The following is a 17,611-nucleotide window of genomic DNA, read 5'->3' as shown; positions in this document are numbered from 1 at the left end:
GGAAAAATACTGGGATCTTTTCAAAACAGCTATGTTAAAAGCAGCTGAAAAGATAATTGGTAGAAAGAGGAAACAATAAAGAACAGTGGATCTCAGAAGGAACATGGAAAATTATAGACAAAAGAAGAAAATAAAAGGCTCTAGTACTACAACATGCAACTGAAGGAATAAAACAAACCTACAGGAACCTTGACAAAGCAGTAAAGAAACAATACAAAAAAGATAAGTGAAATTGGATAGAAAGTAAGGTTAGTGAAGCTGAAAAGCAGGGGAAAGAAATGATACAAGAACAGTCTACATGATCCTGAAGCAGTTAACAGGATATGGATCAAAATTCAGAAGTGTCCCAGTGAAAGGGAAACAAGGAGAAATTTTGAAAATAGGAGGAACAAAAAAATAGATGGGTGGAACATTTCAAAGAAGCGCTCACCCAACCAGAACCAATTACAAGACTGGATTTAACAACGATAAACCATTACATCTATATCTAGGTCTATTGGAGGTAAAAATCGAAGAAGTAAAAAAAGCATTGCAGAAGCTGAAAAACAACCAGGCACCTGGGTTGGATGGCATTCATCCTGAGATGCTTAAATACGGAGGCGAAGATGTGAAATCAGTCATCTGTTTGCTGTGCAATAAAATATGGATTGAGGAGAAAGTGCTGGAAGATTGGACCCTTGGTATCATAATCAAGTTACCAAATAAAGGTGATCTAAACAATTGTTCAAATTGGAGGGGAGTAACACTTCTATCTGTCACAGGAAAACTATTAGCAGCAGTCCTCCTGAACAGAATGAAAGGAAAGATGGATACCATCCTACGTGAACAACCATCTGGATTTAGACAAGGGAGATCATGCACAGATGCCATTTTCACCCTCAGATGGATTATAGAGAACACAATTGAATTCCAAGGCAGTCTTGCCATCAATTTTGTGGACTTTCAAAAGGCATTCAACAGTGTAAACAGAGAATGTGGAAAATTGTGGAACAATATGGAATTCCAACAACATTAATCAACATTATGAAGGCATTCTACGCCAACTCAAAACGCTGCATTAAACTGGAAACTGGATTGAGTAAGCCATTCAGCATCAAGACAGGTGTAAGGCAGGGGTGCATCCTGTTTCCATTTTTGTTTATGCTAGTCATCAACTATGAATTAAAACAATGCAAAAGTGATACATACGGCCTAAAATGGAACAATTCAAGGCTATTTGATCTAGATTTTGCTGATGACATGGCATCTTCATTGATAAGAGCAAACGGACTACAAAAATTCACAAACCAAGTAAAAGAAGTAATGGAGAAGATAGGTTTGAGATACAATGCAAAGAAATGTAAAGTCATGTTAATGGGGACTACAGGGACAGAAATCAAAATTGGAGAAGAGAAAACGGAGAAGGTGAACAATTTTACGTATCTTATCTTGGAAGTACCATCAGCCAAGATGGTACTAGTTCCAAGGAAGAAATAAGAAGAATCGTAAGGCAAACGCTGCATTTGGAAGACTCAAAGACATCTGGAAACTCAGAAACATCTCCCTCAAGACAGAACTGAATATGTACAAAGCAATTGTTATCGCCATCACAAATTATAGCAGTGAGGTATGGCAACTTACCAAGAAAGATACCCAAAAAATGGATCCATTTCATCACGAATGTTGGAGAATATTGGGAATAACATATAGAGATAGGAAGATGAAATAAGAAGTCAGAAAAATTACTGGACAGGGCACCCGCTCACAAATAATCTACAAAAGAAGACATCAGTGGCTGGTACATGTGCTGAGAATAGACTGCTCTAAATCATGGCAAGAGCTGTATATACTCAGCTGGGATTCAGCCCGCTACTGCTAATGAAGTGTCCCAGCAGAAATTTGATGAAGTCTTGCAGCAAGTACATGCTGTATTTTCCAGCCACTATTTAATTTTTATGTATTTATCTGATGCTTACATCATAGGTCTGTCTGCTTGGGGTGAACTGAAAAACCATTCATTCTAGTGTTACTCTGAAGTCAATAAATCCAAATATATAACATCATGAACTCTGAAGGCTTTAGAATTAGCACATGTAGGAGATGAGGCCACTCAACTTGATTTTATCTGGTTTGTAGAGAATGGTCTGCCGATCAATTTCATGCATAAGCTGAACCACACTCGTGATTGTGCCCTGAGAATAAATGATGGACCTACAAATTTGAGAAATTAAATTATCCAAATTACTACTGCAAGATTCAAATTAATTCTAGACAAGCAATATCTACCATTGATCATGGAAGCATATCCGAGCAGCTGTTATGTTGAAAGGTGTCACTTTTCATAGATTTATAGTTTTCAAGGCCAAAGTTGTCTTCTGTTCTTTTCAGGTTCTTAATACCACTTATCCATTTATTCTGAATGGAATTAAGAGTAAGTGTGATTGTAGACAGGAAGTATCAGGGGATTTTCAATGGGAGACAAAGGGTGGAGCTAGTTTGTGATGCAAGTTGGTAATCTCAGTCCAAGAACAACCACCACAATTGTTGCTCCACTGAGGGCACTAAAGGGAGGAAGAGGCCATACGTCTTGAATGTACATAGATACCCAAGTGTCATCTTAGCTCTTGGAGGTGATCCCATGAAAGCAGGATTGAAGGTGGGGAAGCTTGTACGGTTATTGTAGGCATTAAAGAGGTACTGTGGATAAATAGAGGGCTGATCTTCAGTGGGAACTTGCACAACTACATCTCTCAGGGGTGTGAAAAATCCACATCCCTGAGAGACGTAGCTATGAGGAGGATCATAAGTGCTCTGGCTGTTTGACATTGGGAGAGAGACTGTGGGTGAGCGAAAAGTTGAGGCTCTAGGAAGTGGGTTATGTGTTTATTTTATATGCAACCATTTGTTTCCATTAATTCTACTTGCTTCTCAAATCTCTTTTCTTTGTTAAGTAACAAATTCTTGTTTATAGTAAAAACATGTGTCAGTGCTGTGTGTCAAGCAGAGCTGTGATTTATGGTGTAACTTGTTAGCTGGGGTATACTGTTCGTTTAAGAGCAGAGGATGAAGGAATTCTGCAGATGTTCAGTGGATCAGAGGCTGGGCACTCTAGGGGGATGATCAGGGGAGTTGGGGGTAGGAGTGTGCCTATCATTAACTTGTACAAAAGAGAACGGGACCTACCAAAGCATGGAAGGCAGGGCTTGTGTTGCCAGAGACTGGTGGAGTTGGGGAACTGACCAACAGCAGGCACAGACCAGGCTTCCTTATGCTAAAGGCAGGTGTAGCAAGGTGCCTCACAAACTGGGGTGCTCCAAGGAAGCATCCCATTCTCCACTTTTAAATACTGTTGTTACATAACTTTTGGTTTCAATTATTTGTTCTCACAATCCCTGAGAAAATGTCACATGTTTTCTAAGTCTTAGCGGTGTTGCAGTTCTCACCTCATGCATTTGCTCCATCCAAGACATTTAGATTTTCTAAGAAATAGTTCTGCTGATTAAAGATTTTATAACCAGGGCTGGATTCAAGATATAGCTCTGCCCTGCTGTGATTTGTCCTCATCTCTCACTGCCTGTGCTGATCGATACTGAACATTCTGCACAGCTCCTAACAAAATTACTGCTTCATAACAGTATTTGACCGGACTCTGCTGCTCTTTTCTTTTCCAAAAAGAACTGTTGCTCTTGTATTTGAGGTTATGCAGCCAGAAGCGACAGAACAGCTGGAAAACAAGGACTAGAGAATCATAAACAAGCAGTGAGTAGAGGAGTACACTGGAGTTGTTAACTATAACAGTCAAAGCCACTAACAACTATAATTAAATGCAACCTCCTTGGGGCAGGACTAGTACCAGAAACCTGTGCTGCAACATTAAACTTTAGAAAGTGGGTTTTTAAAAAAAATGGTTGAAAGAAATTACACAAAGAACCTGGAGTCAAGAGCAAGGAAGTGAAAATCCTTAGCTTTATCATGGAAACCCTATACTTTGAGTCACAAGTGCTACTCAAATCTCTAAACAAAAGCAGAAAGCAAGAAAACGAGAAAAAGATATAGCAGGGTGAAGTGGAAAGGTAGTACAACAGGTTGACTACTGGAGAGTTTCCATGCACTGTCCTTTGAAACAATGGGTTCCGACCATTGTTGAAGAAAAGACGATGGACTAGATGGGCCACTGGTTTGATCCTGTATGACAACTGTTATGTTCCTAATACTGCCACAGCAACTCATGGAAGCCAGGAGAAACCACTGCATTTCTGAAATGCTCGCAAATATGAGCAAAAGAAAGCCCTAGCTAATGCTAAAAAAAAAAAAAGTCTAAATAAATCTCCCGCTTCTCAATAGCTGACAATAAACTACCCAACTTTGACTCAGCAGATAATTCCAGTTTTTATTTAGCTACTAGAATTATTTTAAAATGAAAATATTAAACCAATTTTATATTTCTCATTAGCAGTTCATCTGTTTCTCTCGGGGTAGATAGCTCAACGGAAGGGAGGCAATTTAGGGCATGACTGCTCTTGCAGAACAAGCTGTATTTAGAAAGCTCTGTAGCCCATCTCATTTTAATGGGAAGAGGTTATTCTTGATACCTCTAGGTGCTGCAACGACCTCAAGCCAAAACTCTCGGCTGCAGCCTGCTTCTGCTGGAGTAACCTTAAGAGCAATTTTTCACGACAGTGGTAAAAAACCTGGAGTCCTACATGCAGTAGTAGCTTAGCATCAGTGCCGCTGCACCATTGTGGCTGTTGCTGTAATAGAGACTGCATTTTCCAGCGTAGTCACACCCCAAAAGTTATCAGACCTCATGTTTAAAGCACCACCATCAATGGAAGGGCACATAAATTGCAAATATATTTGTCAGAATGGACTAGTCTATTTGCAGTAGTAGCAAGATGAGAACAGCTGTGGCTTTCCTTTGTGAAGAGCTGAGAGGGAGAATATTTATTACCATGGCTAGTAAGCCACCTATGGCAAGAACCAATTATCTGAATTTTTCCACGGGCTGCTCTTCAATCAATAAACTGATTACAGCTCTAGCTACAAAAATTGGTAGTAATCCTTCAAGATTTATTAGAGTTTAGTTTCAGACTCAATGGGATACTATACAGGTGGAGTTTATTCTTAATCGATTACTAATTTGTTGCTGGAGGACTAGGTGTCTTTGGGGACTGAGAGCCTTTTATATCAGGTTGTCAGGTCAAATCCAGCCTGAGGTTTGTAGTGACAAAGCTGTTATCAGGCTGAGGGCTCTCTAGCAGTCTTTGTGAAACGCGGTTAGCGGTGAATACAGCAGAAACATATTTGCAGAGGAAATTCTGCAATCTCTTTTGTTCACAGTCTGATGAGTGAGTTCTTTATTTGCAAGAATATTCATGAAAAGCAAAAGTGTCATGATACTTATGCAGATAATTATGTATGAGAGCATCAGCGCTGGAAGTAATCACAGACAGTTTGGGAAGCTCTTCTTCCTATGTGTGCAATAGATTTATGATACCAATGTTTACAGGTGATTTACAAGCAGGAAAAGGGTGCACCTGTTTATAAAGCTTATGTCATCCAATCAGAGAACAGAAACAGTACCATGTGACTTAGATGACCAATCATACAGTCAGTTTTTAAAGGTATTCAAAGGGCTGGAAAGCCTGCTGGGAACGTAGGTCCTTGCAGTCTCACTTGCTAACTGCTGACAAACACTACTCAGTACATTGAGTTGTGTTATCTAAGCAAAAGGACCATGAAATGGAACATATATGTTTTAATCCTGGTTTGGGATCCTATTGTGATTTTCAGGAAGTTTCTTAATCTGTTTGAATTTCCTCATCTTGTGAGTAGACCTAAACTTCAGAAAGCTGTTAAAAATCTATAGTTAATGTCAACAGTGGTGACTGGAAGATTGAAAGAACTATGTAATTGTTAAGTAAACTACATGTGCAAATTATATAATATAAAATTATATATATAAATGCATCTTGCTATATCAGTTTTGTGGAATTTCTTTACAATGTATTGCATAGTAAAAGTCAAAATTCGTCCTCAATATATGTTTGTTAATTTTTGTAGTGCTTCAATGCAAGATACAAATCTAACACTGTGGAACTACAGACTCAGCAGCCCTAGAACCAAGGCTGACTAGATAACAAGCAATGAACTCAGGGGTGCACGTACTTCTGAAATATAGCATTAAAAAGGCAATCTGAATAAATCACTGACTTGTTCACTTTTGCATATGGCATGCATGTGCTTGACAAGGGATTTTGAAAAGCAACATTTTGTATTAAAATAAAAAAAATAAACAGGATGTACAATAACTTTCATTGTAGCTCTCAAAGTGCTTTACAAATATTTCTTGAAAACATTCTCTCACTTGTTTGGAGACTGGTACAAATGTGAATGGGATTGGATTTAGACAACAGAAGTTAAGAGTGTACATATATAAATGATGTGCAGCCTTTGGCATTTGAGATTTTAGTGCTGCAAATGTATAAGGTATTGTACACTGCGTAAATATTCAGACTAATGAATAACAGAGCTCTAGTTCCATTGTACAGCACCTTGCATGCTGGCAGCACAACTAAGGAGAATACAAAAGAATGAAAATATTAAAGGACACTCACTAAACTCCAAAGCATATTTTGTATCACCATGATTTACAGCTTTAAAGGCTGATCCTGCAACTCTTCTTCACGCATTTGAAGACAATCAACGAGACTAAGTAAGAATTAGAGCTGGTCAACATTTTCCAGCTGATTATTTTTTAAATCAAAACTCCACATGGATAAGATTTTTTTTTTTTGCAATTTCCCCACAAAAACAGTTTTGCCAGCTGTTGAGCTGTCAAAATGCTTCTAGTTTTGAAATATTGATTAACGAGTGAAATTCTGAATGTTGACAAAAAAGGACTGTCATTAGCAATTTTGCAATTCCCCCCCCCCCCATTTATGCATGAGTAAGTGTGTCAGGACTGACAACTTGGGAAGGCAAAGCTGTCAGGGAGCTCTAAATATTATAGTTATGAATGTGATTAATTCCATATCAAGGAGAAGCTGTAAATGTATTAATGCCCTAGGAAAGTATAACTGGTTGAATTTGCTTTAATGAAAATGTATTTGGAGCACTTTGATAAGAGCTATTGAAGTGGAACATCATTGTTGTTCAAAGCTCCTGCGTTGCATTTGTGGGTGGAGGGCTATCAGATGAAAGCACATGCTGATGGATTATGTAAAAACTCCTGTTGATTGTATATGAATGGAAAATATAATCAATAATAGATTCCTTTTCCTTTTCCCCTGAGCAGTGTAGTTATATATTATCTGTGAACTCTCCTTCTCTCCCCCAAAAGTTACATTCATGAGCACACTGTTGTCACAGGGTTGCCAGGACACCACTGAAAAGGACATGTACGTTTCAAAGGTAGTTTCCTACTTAAATGAAATGAAAGCAAATGGCACCAAAAGCTATAGACAGTATCCATCGATAAGTCTCCTTTTAAGATCAAGCTTTCAGTCAGTCTCCCTTCTGATGTGTATCTACTCTGCTACTTTGATGTATCAGCTAAAGCTTATACTTGTAGTTTAGTTCAGAGGAGAATGGGAACTGAGCCAGAAAAATCAGCTCCAGATCTGGAAGATAAGTCCCTACACTGAATGATGTTAGGAGTGATGTTGGTTTGGCCCTTTATAAATATGGTTGCTAGCGATGAAAAATCAGACTGGTTCTGACCCATCTGTTGTTAACAGGTTTCCTGAAAGTGTTCCCACTTTGCAAGCAAAGACGATCAGCAGTGCTCATGGTAAGAACAATAATTCAAGGCCTAATAAAAGCACCTATTTGAGCAATACAATTTCAAAAAAAGGGACACTGACTTGGAAATATTAATCAAGCAATCTACAGAATAGCAAATCACCTGAAATAACTATTGCCACATGAGATTAGAACTCAGTTATCTGCGGTGAGCCTTTTTTTTTTTTTTTTTTTTTTTTTTTTGGTTAAATTTGTCTGTCTTGAAATTTACAACTTTAGAATGAATTTGGTCATTATATCCATAATCTAGCACCTATTTGATGGATACTCTTAACACTATAGCATTGTATACTAGTGGTCTTAAGCCCTGTATTGTTGCATATTAGAGTTATTTAGATTGCAATAGCATCCAAATGGCATTAGGGGCTTTCCAAACAGTGGAAGGTGCTCCGCAGCAAAGACCATCCGCTGTAAGCACTGTAGGCTGTAGCGCTTTTAGACCATTTGTGTAGATAATGTAGGATATTTTTATATCAGAGTAAAATGTTGATTTTAATTTGGGCATTTGATAAATGACCTCTGAAGAAAAGATTCTGAGATAAAGCATAAAATAGATTATAGCAAATAGAAAATTTCTATACATAATAAAGAATCTCAATGAGCCCCTTAGATTTAAAAAGATCCAAACAAATCCTTCAGGGAACATCTTAAGAGCAGGCCCATAAGCTCGTGAGCACTGACCTTGCTGTGCATGGTGGCTTTTCATTTTTCTTTTTTCCTTTGATAAAATCTGGAAGCACCAGTTTTTAGTGTAACTGTGAGTTGTTGACCAACAGGTAAGAGACAATGCCATCTGAAAAAAAAAAAAGTCAGTTACGAGAAAGACTCAACACTATGGAGAATCTGGTTCCATAGTATTTTAGATGCTGTAGAAAAACCCTGACTGATCCATATTGTGGCATCCTTATTAATAAGGAATGGTATTTTCTAGGAAAGATGAGTGTAGTTGTTCCTACGTAGGTCTTGTGAGACTATGCATAATATTCTTCAGCTTGGAGGGTGACATGATTTTGTCCTTATTTTGCCCATCAATGTTTAGATATATTAAAAAACTTAAATAAAACCCTCATTTACTCTAGGTACACTGAAAAAAATCAATACAATACCCATATTAATAGAACTCCATAGCTTTCCCTGGATCCTGGCTTTATATTTTCTTACATTAAATAAAAAAGTGAATGATTGCCACTCTGCAATGCAAATATTGATGTTACTCAGGGAAATTGACATGCTTTTTTCTGACATTCCAGCCCTGGCTTGGTTTTATTGCTTGCTCCTTCAGACATGATTGAGACACATCCATACTAGTACTTTAATATTGTTAGTAGGTGGATCATTTCATTATTGTATTACATTTTACATGTTGAAATAGTCATAGCAAAGCTTTATTGTTCAGAACAATTATGATCATGATACAGATGACAGGTCATGAAAAAGATTAAAGTATGATTTGTATGGCTTTTTGAAAGATTATGCAAATACAATTCATATGCTCTGATGACTGACAAACCATATGGATATGCAACATGATTGAATTTGCAGCTGTAGGAAACAACATTTTATTAGGACTGGTAGAAAGCTATCCATTAAAACTGTTTGTTGATAGAAAAAATTGGATTTTGACTCATTTTCATGAAGTGTCTGCTTCCAATAGAAAAATTGGACTTTTTGCTGAAAAACAAAGCCTAAAAACTTCAGTTTTCAGCCAGAAGCCTTGTGGTTTGCTTTTTTTCCTTATTTGCTTTTAGTATGTTTGACAAAGTCAAAATTTCCCCATGGGAAATTTCTATAAAACATTTTCCCCATTGTTTTGATCATTTTGCACTGCGTTAAACCTAGTATATTTATAGAATTTATTTTGTTCATTTACTGTAGATCAGAAGAGGAACACAGTAATTTAGGAAATTAACTAACTTTATTGTTCTGATTTCGCCTGGCTTATGACTCTAGGACTGTCTCAGAGGCAACTTAGATATAAAGCACCCCATTTTTACAGCACCAAGCCTAAAATTTGGTTCCTAAACCACACCTGGATAAGGATTTAGGAGCCTAACTTCATGTACTCTTTTTGAAAATGGTGACTTACATGATATGTAACCATTAAAGTCAATGGATTTTGAATCACTTTGAAGAGTGTACTGTACACCTTCAGTGTACAGTATTGTTTTTCCTATTATGACAGAAAGATAGATACTGGGCCAAACCCTGTGGCCTCTACTTTGTCCACGGGCTTTAAAGAGATTTGCCTGTGACTCTGGGGCTGTAGGACTGAGTCCAATATTTATGTATTTAGTAAGAAGAAACGATACGGTCCCTCTCTCAACCCATCAAATATAAAGCAAAACATCTGACATGGCATGGCACAGCACTCGTTTGCGAAGTGGCTCAGCAGTGCCAGGAACAGGCTTTAAATATGCTGACACAGACTGTTGGATTTGTGACTTGCTAAGCAGTTAGTTAACCCTGAGCTGATACAGGGAAGGAGTGCCCCTGAGCAGGAAAGCATGGACAAGGAGTGTTTGCATAGTGCACAGTCAGTAATAAGAGCACAATGAGGGGAATCCATCCTGCATCCACTGAGTCAATGGCAAATGGACACAATTCTTTAGCGAGAGCCAATACTTCCTTCTCTTTCCCAGATTCTGAGTCACTGTGGATCTGCCTGGAATTGGGCAGGCACAAGTGAAACAATCTTCTGTAATGTCAAGCTGGTTCAAGCAACAGAAGCGCGGGCTGTCTCCTGCCTCCCCCACCTCCCCTTTTAAAAAAATGTTTGTAATACCACTGGGACACATTCTGCTTTTGATTATGCCCCTATCACACCACTCAATTGTAGGAAAAGACCCTACAAATGTTCAGTGTGCTGCTGTTTTCCTGCATCTTATACTGCAGTGCACTAGGTTCAGATATTAACGCAGGGTAGATATGCAAGCTTTAGTTCCAGAGCTTTGCCATGGCTTGTTTCTGTGTTGCAAACGCAGTAAATGGCTTTGGGTCTGATTCATAAGGGTGGATAAAGCTGTACACAATTTGGCAAACAGTTTTTCAGTTGTAATTATGTAACACAACTAGTGTGTTTTTTGTTGGACAGGACCCTGACGACATGGAGGCAGTGACAGCAGCAGGAGTAGGTGGTAGAATAGCATGGTTCTTTAAGTATTGGTTGATGTAAAAAGAAACAGGATTAAAAATCCATAGAAATGGGCATAACATATTCCCTCTAGGGTAACAGACTTTTAGTCTTAAGTCATCAGTCTTTCCTTCACAGCTCTCAAATGTGGGCATAGGTGGGGGTACTGAAATACAAAGATGTTAGATGAATTGTCCATGGTCCAACATGAGTGAGTAAGGATCAAAGCTAAGAATGGGATCTTGGTCTCTTAACTTTCCATCATCAGACACTGTGGCTTCCCCTTCAGTCTTTGGGATGTTTATAACAAGTAGTTGATAAATCTTTCTTTGATCACCCCCATTCTCATTCCAGTTTCCAGTTCCTTGGATGCTTTTGAAAGACAAACTAGTGATGAGTGTAACCCAGAACGTCCAGGAGTTCAATTTTAATATGTACCTCAAAACTCAATAACATGCACATTTCATGAACTCCCAAAATCAGGTAGAAATTTTTTCAAAACAAGCTCTACCAATGTATTTTGATATTTCAGGGTTTTGGTCACAAGAAAAAGCAGCTCAATACTTGGTCCTAGTGCCAGTCAACATTTTTCAAAATTTCAGTAAAATTGTTGAAATGTCAAAGTGTAATTTATAGAAGTGTTATGACTTTTTACCCAGCTCTACCTGGGTCTTATAAAGAGGCTGTTTTTCAGTGTCAAAGCACTTTACAAGCATTAATTAGTCCTCACATCTTCCTGTGAGATGGAGAGATACCATGTTCCCCATTTCGCAGATGGGGAAACCATGGCACAGAGGTTAAGTAATTTGTCCATAGTAAGGAGCCCAATGTCTAAGCCAGGAGTGGAACTCAAATTTCTGGCTCCTAGTCCTGCACTCAGAGCACTAAACCACATTAAAAAATGAAAAGTGGTGAAAAATATTAACCAAGCTTTATTCAACCTCAACAGTTTCTGTTCAGATTTGGTTTGAGTTTGGGGTCTTCATTTTACATCCTTTTCTACTTGCACATCCTCTTTCTTTAGATGGAGGTGGGTGTCAGGAAACTACATTCCAACATGCTTTATCCTAAACAAAACATTTAGGAGTGCTGACTTGTAGTGCTCACTTCTAACTCTGTCTGACAATATCACTAAACTCTGGCTCACCTCTTGCACCTCAAAATAAAGCCCCACTCAACCACATCTCAGCATCGTGTTCTATCTCCTTTTGAAAGGCGCCCTGGGGGAGAGGAGGGAATCCTAGCTCCACAGAAGTCAATTCCCACTGAATTCATTGGGGGTTGGGATTTCACCCTTTCTGTTTGACAGCTCTATTGAGTCCTGTTTCCAAAAGTTTGAATTTAATTGCTGGTGTGTTTTTGAAGCATTTAAGCTCACGGTGAATAGTGAATCTACTAAGATCAAGAGATAGCTTGGCAGGGCTGACAAGAACTTGCTTTAGGATTTACAACATGATCTAAGGGCTTGATCCAAAACCCACTGAAGTCAGTGGTGTGATTCCTACTGATTCCAATGGGCTTTTGCATCAGGTCCTTATTGGAGAAGAGTATCACAATTGGATTTCATCATCCCCATGTCTTACTACTATAATGGACCTTTTCCATTCCCAGAAAATGAAGCCATCATTTATATTATCTTGAATAATATAATTGGATAATGTGTTTTGGTCAAGGATCAAGCCATATTTTGATAAAGGATGCCATGTGTTTCCTCTTTCAAACACACTCTAAGGTCAGAGTTTATATTTGAAAACAAGCAAACTATGTTACCCTGGACTAACACAAAGACATTTTAACTTTATTTTTGGGAGGATCACAAACCCACACTAAATGCTGCACAAAAACAAGGTCAGATTTTCCCAAAAGCTCAGAGAGAGAGAGAGAGAGAGAGCGTGTGCCTGAGAACTCATTGAAGAGAAGTTACATCTGACCACTTTAACAAAGCAGTTCCATGCTGAGAGCCAGATTCACCATTGGCACAGGCCCTAGCAGTGGGCCCCCAGCAGCAGACAGTCTTGCTGGAAGAGGGATTGTGGCAGTTTCACTGCATTGGGGGGGGCGGGGGGTCCTAGTGCAGCCCCAACAGTGAGCAGCCTACTGCAGTGCAATTGGAGCAGTGCACTCCATGTGTAGCCTTTCCCAAAAGGGTATTATCCCTTATGGAAAAACCCTATACAATTATTTAACATGATTTAAAAAGCAAGCCCCATACCCCCTTTAAACAGGAGCTTATTCTCTATTAAATTCTAGGGTATCCTAGAGTAATTTATCAGGAATGCTCTCAAAATTCCATGGAATCATATTCATTTAATCCCTATTAAACCATGCAAGACTTTGATAGGGGATGGCAGTCTCTGATGTAGATTGAGTTGCCCTCTCAGCAGACATTTCTCCCCACCCACTTCTGCACTGGGGGGTGTGGCAATGGACATCTCCTCCGGCGATTCCTCCTCCAGCTGGTGCCGGGAGGTAGAATCTGAACCTCCATGGACTAGCAGGGGTATATAGAGTCCCAAGCCCATGAGAGATGCATACTATTGATTCTCTAGTGCACCATAAAGCAAAAACAGCACCAGAGGGAAGATAGGAATACTCACCATCTGTCTAGAGGGCTTTGCAGAAGGGACAAGCAAATGAGCACATTTGCCACCTTCAGGTAATGAAAAGAGGGAGAGAAGGAGCCTGTTCAGCAGCGGAACAGCAGCTAATTTAATCACTTCTGTTTTCGAAAGAAGCTGAGTTTTGCAGTGGATGCAATGATTATACTGGGTGTAAAAGGTTTTGATCATTATTTCTGAGGAGATAAGACAGGACTAATGCTTTTAATGCTGTGAGCATTGAGTAGGCGATCAAATAGAGGATTTAAAGAGGTGAGATCCCAAGGAAGATGGGTGAACATAAAATGCTTATAGATGAAATAGGATTCATTTTAAAGCCAGACAAAGTGACAGCAGAGAGGCAGAGGGGCAGACGTGAATGTTATAGGGGAAGTGGATTAGACACATTACACAGGAAAGCGTATTTAACATAAAAAGATGGTGAGTCAACTTTTGATCTTAGTTAAACTGGTGTAAACTAGGAGGACCTCTGATATCATTGGAGTTACTCCATATTTGCACTAGTGTAACTGAGATCAGAACATGGTCCAAAGAAAAGACTAACATATCAAGGGTGGGATCAAAATAAAGGGACAGATTTTTGACAGGTGTAAATCAACATAGCTCAATTGGTGATTTACACTGGTAAGAATTTGGCTCCAGGAGACTGATTCAGCTCCCACTGAAGTCATTTGGAGTCTTTCCATTGATTTCAGTGAGAGGTGGATTGGGCAAATAGAAACAATCCAGGACCCACTAAGGCTTCACTTGAAGTAAACTGTGATTGAGTTCAAAGGAGGTCTTACTGGGCCCCTAATGTAGTAGCTATCTGATAAGGAGTACACAATATCTAGGTTCATACTTGAACTCTTGTATATGTACAATACGCACTATTATTTCCTTCAAATACATATGCGGGGAAACGGAAGCTGAATCACCCGTAGTTGTAGGAAGATATTAGGATATGACAACTGACATTGGGGCTAAGTGAAGACATTATTTACACCTGACCGAAACTAGAATTGAGCTCAAAATAAACCTCAAGGTATCCAAACATTTTGAACCTTCACCGATTTCCCAATTTCACTTGACTCTATATTTCCAAAGCAGCCTAAACCAGGCCACAGTCTAGTCCTGTGGAGCTGGAGGAGATTATGAATAAAACAGTGGGAGGCCTTCTTTAATGTACACATTCTTACACCTCCTGTTAGCTTCTCCAGGCTACACATCCCTGATTTCTCTGTGTGAATTACACAAATTTAGGTACTCTTAGATTAAGTGGGCCAAGTTCAGAAATAATGCTCAACATGCTGCCAGGGGAGACAGTTTTAATTTCTATCGGATGAAATCCTGACCCCACTGACTTCAGTGGGCCCAGGAATTCACCCATTCTTTATTGCTTACATTACAGCAGCTTTCAGAGTAACAGCCGTGTTAGTCTGTATTCGCAAAAAGAAAAGGAGTACTTGTGGCACCTTAGAGACTAACCAATTTATTTGAGCATGAGCTTTCGTGAGCTACAGCTCACTTCATCGGATGCTCTCACCATTTGCAATTTTCAGTCAGGGAAGACAGTCCATACCCCTGTAGATATTAGGATCTAAAAAGATAAAACAGGCAAAGGAGGACGAGAAAGGGTACAACAAACAAGGAAAGGGCCTGACCCAAAGCTCACTGAAGTCAATGGGAATCTTTCAGAGATCAGGGTGAAGATTGGTGCAAGTTGTGTTTGTTTGGAAAAAAACAAACACATGAAACTAACTATCCCCAGCTGCATGGGCTTCAAAGAATCTACCCCCAAATAACAGACTGTTAATTAAGTTATATTCTTTATTCTTCCTAACTGCAGTCAGTACTGAATTCACATGTATTTGGAAGATATTAAATATCCAGATCCCATAACTGACTCAGATACAATGTCCTTTTAGTTTGGAACAAGCTGATTAATTCATATTTGGTTTGAAAAGGAGCTTGGTTATAGAAATAACAGGGGTTAATTAATGTTTTGAGAAGGAGTTAACATATATGGTAAATAGCAAGATTTCATAGAAACAATTGGGCAAATGTTGCTCAGGCCAATTTCCTACTACCAAGAACTTGCTGTATTTCAAAAATTGAGGCTGAGGTAACAAAAAAATATCAGATGACCTAAAATAGGTTAGTATCATCCAACTAGCTACCCAAAATTACACCTTTGTCTCTTTTCTGGTCTCTGACTTTACCCAGCTCAAGTATTGGGCCTCTTGCTCTTACCTGTCCAGGGTGGGATCATGCAATTCTTTCACTCTTAGACCAGGAGCTGGATACAGTTCCCTGCATCTACCAACGACTCGTCACCCTGCAGGTCTGACTGAATTTTGGGTTCCTGTGTTTCCTCTTTTCAAAAGCTTCTGACCAATGATAGTTTGTTTTAAGAAGGCTGCTTCTATTTTATTTAGCAGCAGTAGCGATGTTTGTTCCATGGAGATTCCCTGCAAATCTCAATTCCAGAGCCCCTACCCGTGACCTTGCATGTACAGTATGTGTGAGGTCACATTGTACCGAGGATGCCATTGTGGGCCCTGGGAGGCACTGAAGAGGACAGAGCAGTTGATGCCTGGTGGGCCAAATTTGGCTTTCAGGGACCCCTTGCTGCCACAGGGCCCCTCTGTGATTCCATGGGTTGCAGGTGGCTAATGCCTTCACTGTTTAGCAGTCAGAACACAGAAGAATTTCAAAACCAAAACAGCCTACATACCTGTCTTTCTTACCTAAAGCCATATCATAATGGCCACCTAGGGAGATCTAGCTTCTTCAGACACCCCCATAAGTTCCTGTATCTGGTTCCTCCAAGAGAGTGCTTTTAAACCCTGCCAGCCTTCTTCATCCCAGAGAAGGCTCATTCAAGACTTCTTTGTGGGTTTTTTCCTTTCCTGGTCAGACCAGTAGAGTGGCAGAAAACTGAGTCAGAGTGAACAGTGCTGGCATTGTCTCCTAACAACTCCTCAGTAGCAATTGATAGGTGACCTTTCTTCTCATGTCCAGTAAACTCACCTGGTGAGATCAAGAAATAGACTAGGATGCTTCTTACTAGAGAATTCATTTCTGGGAGTATTTTCCCTTTAGTCCTATTATATCAGCAGCAAGCTACAAAGCTTCAGGCAATGGTCTGTTTGCATAGCCATTATAACCTTATGTTACTCAGACTTTGTGCACACAATAAAAAAAGTAGACGACTATATCCTATTAAGTTTTGTGAGCCTATTTGCATAACATTGCACAAAGACAATTAGGAATTAGCAAGGAAGCACTTAGCTATCACAGTGCTGGGTGCTTTGAAAAAAACCTTAAGATTGTTGACTCACGTCAGAAATTATGAGTATGTGTTCATGTGTCCAAGATAAAGCAGTCTGCCTTTATGTTTCCATCCCTAGGTGTATGTCAAATATGATGCTGAAAATATGTAGTATTGGACAGCAAGCCTTCAGGAAACAGCAGTGGCTTGTATTAGTGTTGTATGTTGATTTAACAACATGCAACACTAATATAACAAACTCCTCTTGCAGATAGTGCTGCCTGGATGCAGCCCCAGAGTAATACATATAACTGCTTTCATAGGGACAATCTGATCCCATTGGACCTCTCCAATAGAGTCTCCCCAGCATGTCTTGGGAAGACAGGGAATCCAGTACTCACCTGGGTTTGTGTTTCAAATACTCTCCCACGTGGCTCCACTTAGGGTACGTCTATACACTAGAAGCGCTACAAGTTGCAATACTGCAGCTATGCCACACTTCGCTGTAGTGTAGACACTTACTACAGTGACAGGAGGAGTTTCCTGTGCTGTAGTAAATCCACTCCTTGCAGAGATAGCTCCTAGGTTGACAAGAGTTCTTCCACTGTAGATGGAGGTAGGTAAAGTCACCCTAACTACATTGTATTGGGATGTGAAAGTTTTCACAACCCTGAATAACATAGCTATCTCAACCCAACTTTTAAATGTAGACCAGGCCCTAGGGTGCAATCTGCTTTCTTAAGGCATGTTGTAGGACATGCTATGAGAGCACATCCTTCAAAATTCATTAAAAAAAATCTGTTACAGTGTTTGTGTACTATTGACAAT

The 17,611-nt window shown here is 39.4% G+C and overlaps 1 long non-coding RNA gene across 1 annotated transcript in view; it reads right to left on the bottom strand.

Annotated features, from left to right (window-relative positions):
- The window catches only part of LOC141992774 (uncharacterized), a 168,547-nt gene that overhangs the window by 43,655 nt on the left and 107,281 nt on the right, over positions 1–17,611 (bottom strand). The window contains exon 2 of the long non-coding RNA XR_012640647.1: positions 8,464–8,575. This is a non-coding gene — a long non-coding RNA (uncharacterized LOC141992774). The remainder of the gene's footprint in view (positions 1–8,463; positions 8,576–17,611) is intronic.

This window comes from Natator depressus, chromosome 8 (genome assembly GCF_965152275.1).
Source record: "Natator depressus isolate rNatDep1 chromosome 8, rNatDep2.hap1, whole genome shotgun sequence".
Taxonomy (NCBI): Eukaryota; Metazoa; Chordata; order Testudines; family Cheloniidae; genus Natator; species Natator depressus.
The sequence above is the reverse complement of the archived record's forward strand: the minus strand, read 5'-3'. Positions and strand labels throughout refer to the sequence as shown.